Source organism: Archocentrus centrarchus, chromosome 11 (assembly GCF_007364275.1).
Source record: "Archocentrus centrarchus isolate MPI-CPG fArcCen1 chromosome 11, fArcCen1, whole genome shotgun sequence".
Lineage (NCBI taxonomy): Eukaryota > Metazoa > Chordata > Actinopteri > Cichliformes > Cichlidae > Archocentrus > Archocentrus centrarchus.
The window spans coordinates 18,191,158-18,197,157 of record NC_044356.1 but is presented as its reverse complement, the minus strand read 5'-3'; positions in this window follow the sequence as shown (position 1 = coordinate 18,197,157).

The window sequence follows — 6,000 nt, the reverse complement described above, 5'->3', positions numbered from 1 at the left end:
AGATAGTCATCATCACACTGTTGCATGTTTACATCTTTAACATTCTCGGTCACCTGCTGGTTTACAGTTTCTTCCTGCCGCTCACATATGACACTTTGGCAGAGTTAAAGTCGGAGCTACTGGTGGAAAAACCAATCTCAAAATAACAGAACCTCTTCAGATGTAAATCCAAAGTGCTTTTCACATTAAAGTAGTTCCATCCTTAACCACATTATGAACATTTGAACTTCATGCAGGATTGAGAAGCGCTCCCTGAGCTCCTCAGGCGCAGCGGTCCTGTCTGGTGACACTCTTAGGATACTTGAGAGTAGAAAGGGAGGCAGAACCTTCAGTTTTCAGGCCCCTCTTCTGTGGAACCAGCTTCCAGTTTGGATTTGGGAGACAGACAATCTGTCTATTTTTAAGATTAGGCTAAAGAATTTTTCTTTTTTGATCAAGCTTATAGATAGGCCTGCATCAGGTGACCCTGAACTCTCCCTTAATTACACTGCAGAAAGCCTAAGCTGCTGCACTGAGTGTTTCTTCTTCAGTCACCTCTTTTCCCCCTGTTTATGCCCCACTCTGCAATCAATCATTAGTTATTATTAATCTCTAGCTCTCTCTCTTCAGCCCCAACTGGTCACAGCAGATGACTGCCCCTCCCTGAGCCTGGCTCTGCTGGAGGTTTCTTCCTGTTAAAAGGGAGTTTTTCCTTCCCACTGTCACCAAGTGCTTGCTCATGAGTGGTTGTTTTGATTCTTGGGTTTTCTGTGTAATTATTGTGTGAGCTTTACCTTACAGTATAAAGTGCCTTGAGGCAACTGTTTGCTGTGATTTGGCACTATATAAATAAAATTAATTTTAAAGTAAATTAAATTTAAAGTAAATTTAATTTAATTAAAACTCATGTCCGAAGTTATAACCAAGCCTTCATCGTGTGGCACATATTGCCTGTAAATCTTTTTCATTATGTTATTGTTTTTCTTTGTCTTACTTTCCTTATTGACTGAGCAGCAGCAGGCCGTGGCAGGCGTTCAGTCAAATGGCATCTAGCTTTGCTAAATCAGCCCCTTGTTTACCTTGATTCTGCGTGCTGTCTGTGAAGTTACGCATATTGTTTCCTAAATAATCATTACTGTCATGTCTGACAGGTGGTAATAATAGCGTCAAAATGACAACACCTGCCCAAGGTATGCAGTGTCGCTGGTCTGTCATTTTTCTACATTGCTCACACACTGGGCACACATACTTATTGTAAATGGAAAAAAACTCTGCAGTCTCTGGGAGGGGGGGACTTTCCTTCTACCTCAGCTGTTTATGGCTCATAACAAGGCACTGATGGCATTAAAAATTACTTTGATGCTTATCAGTGTCTCTTTGCCACACTTCAGGCTCTGGATAAACACACACACACCAGTTTGTCAGACTTATTAGACAAAAATCTTTTAGATATATTCAACAGGGATTATGCAGTTGTTATCTTTTGGATCAACATAAAAGTAATGATATAATCATGTTATTAAACACTCAGACACGAATATGTTCATGTCACAGCTTTGTTTTAGTCTCTTGCCAACCTGCTTCTGTAAAAACCCTAGCATGCACCTATATCATTAGATACTGGGTGGTATTGGGAAATGCAGTGTTATATCATTAGCATGAGACTTCATGTATGCTCAAACCCCACAAAAATGCAGCTTCCACCCCATGCACAGCCACCTACAGTGTACTGTACAATGTCGGGCACCTTTCCTCTCAGCACAGTGGTGTAAAGATGACCTCAAAGCCTCGGGCTCCAGAGAGTCACCTTATACTCAGGTGTGACATTACAGCGTGAGAAAAGCATGCTGGGAGAGATCACAGAGAGCAGTGTGGAGACAGACAAAGAAGGCATACTTGAAGAGTAACCTCCTCTTATTGTTGTTCCTACAAAATGATCAGTCTACACCGGAAGCTGCATCAGATGTGGACACACACGCACGGCTCCATATGATAAGAGATAGAGTCAGAATCTGAAATAAGAATGAAATGCACCTTTCAACCTGCTGGTGTTTTCTGACTCCTGAGACTGAGAGTCACTCAGCTTTATCGCTCACCTCATTCTGTTTGCTACCTGGATGCTGATGGAAAAAAAATGTGACTCTGACACACAAAGAGAAAAATGCTAAAACCATACAGCCAACCTTCATGACTATTACTGTTCAGTTTTTATTTGCTTGAACCACAGACTGATTATATGACATGAACTTGGCGGACATTTTTTTTTGGGGGGGGGGGGGGGGGGGGGGGGGATCATCCATCCATCATACTAAACTTTTATAAACCCTTTTAGTATTCCATATAAATTAATCAGCATCTTTTTTGACTAATTTTTGGCAAATATTTATGAATGTATATCCTATCTATTACTATCCTGTCTACTTCTATTTCATTTTTATATAGTTTTTATCTTATTTTAAAATGAAGGATTTCCAATATCAGTTCACCTCTGCTGTAATAAGTGCAAAAGTCTTGAACCACCCCTCATTTCTTTATATTTTGCTTGCAAGCAGCTAGACTTTCTTATAATTTTTTAAAGCATTCTTGTGCAATAGTTCTCCAGGCTTTCTGAAGCTCTTTCAAAGTTTTTCTTTAGACATTTGCTGCTTTTTCACTCATTTTCAGTCCAGTCCTTGTACCTGACCATTCTCAGGATAATTATTTTTGTCTGTCTGTTTATTAAGGCAGTTAACACTGACCTATAAATCACTGTGAACCAGTGTTGCATCTTTAGCCACTTTGTTACTAACAGCCTGTCACAAAAACACATAATTTCTTCCCATTTCTTTAATTGAATCTACTAAACATGTCAAAGATAACACAATTTGACAGGCATGAAATAGTATTCTTGCACCAACAAGGTGATTCCCAAAGAGATATTAGCTGAAAACTGGACAAGTGGAGGACAAAAGAAGTGTAAGACCTAAAAAACTGTTTACAGCAGATGAACAGCAAAGTCATGTCCTTCAGTTGATCACTGAAGCCTCATCAGAAAGGGTCTCAGTGGAAGTGTGGCTGTCAAGAAGAAATGAAGGAAAGGAAAGAGGGAGAAAAGGCTGAGGTATGCCAAATTACACAAGAACTGGACTGAAAATCAGTGGCAACAGGTCTGATGGAGCGATTTGAAATTTTGATTCAAATAGTCTGTATGCATGGAGGTCACGAGAGAGGAGTCTGCAGCCATCTGTGAAACACAGTGGAGGCTCTGTTTTGATGTGGGGCTGCCTCCCCAGAACTATCTAACTGCACTGTCAGTGTCAAAGAAGCCTTGTCGATAAAGGTTCTTTGAATTCAAATTATCCCTGATACTTGTCACAAGCTACTCAGGCAACACTGTTAAGGTGCATGCCAGGTTTTAGCTCCTGCCTGGACCTGCATACCTGTTCCAAGCCGGCTGGGTGACTCAGAAAGGGAGGAGATCGGGGGAGAGAGGGGTTGAGTGAGGAAGGGAGAGTGTGTAAAAAAGAGAGAGAGGGAGAGAGAGGTTGGGTGTGGTGAGATGCCTTGAGCACATTCCTGGCAGCTGCCGCACCCTGTGTTTCAGCGTCTTTGTACCTGGCAGTATTTGTTATCAGAGCCTGATCATATGTGCACTCACTTGCAAGTGTTACTTTCTCTCCTGGCACTCACTGTCATTTCACAAACATATGTTATATATATGACAAGGACAGTGTGCAAAGGCAAAACAACCAGTCAAAAGTTTGGACACCGCTTCTCATTGAATGTTTTTAATTTTTTTTTTTTTCCTACATTGTAAATTTATATTGAAGTCATCCAGACTATGAAGGAACATGTAAGGAATCATGTAGTAAATGAAAAGGATTAAACAAACCAAAGTATGTTTTAGATTTTAGATTCTTCAAAGTAGACACCTTTTGCTTTGATTACAGCTTTGCACACTCTTGGCACAACCTGTGCAACGGCCCTATTGTAATTGCTTTGGACATTCAGGCAAATGAATTGCTTTTTTGAGGGCTTAAACATGCTCAAAAACTCATGAAATTTTGCACACATGTCAGGTCTGGTGAAAATTTAAGTATTTTAATGGTTTCAGGCATGGCCCTTTCAAAATGACTCTACAGCGCCACCTTTAGTTCAATTCCCACTGCTGTGTTTCACGTACATGTATGAAATTTGGGACACATATGTAACATGTCCAGACAAACAAAAAAGACCACAGGGTCCAATGCCCTAAACCCAACAGGAAGTCCGAGGGTTTGGATGTTATCAACTTAATTTTTGTGTTGTCCTATCTACACAACAAGGGGAATCTAAATGTCAAAAATGGTGAGTTTTCACCAGAGGGCGTGGCCGTGACACCACAGTGAATTTCGATCATTCCCCAGAAAATTTTGATTGTCTCTCATTCAAACCTGCATTATCCAATCTGGATCAAACTTCCGTGGTAGGATGACGGTCAGCCCCTGAACCCATGCAAATGATAATATTTACTGTCAGTCACAGCGCCACCTAGTGGGTACAAGAAATGTCATGTTTGACACTTTGAGGTAAAGCTCCAAGGTGGTTGAGCAGAACTATCTCAAATTTCCCCTGGAAAGCCTTAAGGAGTTGGCCTTACATTGCTTTCAAAACTTTGAGTTTTCGCCAAAGAGCGTGACCCTGGCAGGATGGCAACATTCGGTGTTTTGCCATGAAGACAAAAATGGCAGTAACTCAAAGCCACATTGCCCAATCTGTGTCAGACTTTAGGGGCTTGATAAGCCTCCCACCCTGAACACAATGATGTGCATAAAGTCCCTAAACATTAGCGCGCTACCTAGTGGGACCTGGAAATATCATGAAATACCATATTTTTGCATAGCCCCAGAGCTACATTTTATCTACATATCTGAAATTGTGCAGGCTCATGTAACATCCTAAGACGTACAAAAAAGTCTCTTGGACCCATACCCGAAACCCTACAGGAAGTCAGCCATTTTCAATTGAAGGTGTCAATTTTTGCCATTTTCAGGCCTGCTATTTAAATCGTCTCCTCCTAGGGCATTTCACTCAGTGAGACCAAAATGGCTCCAGATCATCTAGACAAGTAGCCCATCAAAAGTTATTCATGGTTTTGTAAAATATTCAGCGGCCTTGTCACACCAGGCTGTTGAATTTGGACTTCGTTTTTCTCCCTCTCCACAAAATTGGTTGTGCACTCGTTCGCACGTGCTTTGCCCGATCAGCCTAAAAATTGAATCATTCATGTACAAACTCAGGCTGAACCCATAACTACGGATTCAAGGCTATAGGTGCAATAGCGCCCCCTACAGAATCAAATGAAAATTTGTATGACGGTCCACAGAATTTGTTTCTCTGAATTTAGTTTCTCTGAAAGTCATGAAAATTTGTTTCAACATTCCTGACATCATCCTGATCAAAAAAGTCAACGAGACCCATGCCCTATTTTGCACGCTGGAGCCGTGACCACCCCCCAAATATTGCATTGGGTTTATATGGAGAGCAAAAGATATAGTTTCCCATAAATGAATGAAACTTGGAACAGACCTTCGGTACACCAATCACAATCAAAAAACCTCCGAGTGCGCCACGGGTCGACGCGCGCCGCTTGCGGTTTTAATTACATATGTATTTCTTCATAGTTCAGATGACTTTAGTATTACTCTAGAATAAACAGTGGTGGGAAAAGTACTGACATTCTGTGCTTAAGTACAAGTACAAGCACGTGTGTTAAAAAATACTCTGGTAAAAGTTGAAGTACTGGTTCAGCTTCTTTGCTCAAGTAAAAGTAAAAAAGTACAGGCTCTGAAATGTAGTCGAAGTAAGAAAGTAAAAGTAGCTCTTTGGAGGATGTTTCTACTTGCTATTTTTCTGTAAAGCTGACTGAATCTCATTATATATCATTGTTAAATGTTATTCCAATCTAAATTTTAATCCTAATGAATGCACTCAGCTTGAATCTGTTATGAAGGACACAAACTGTGAAAGGGAATTTAAACACAGCTCTATTCTCTGTGTCCT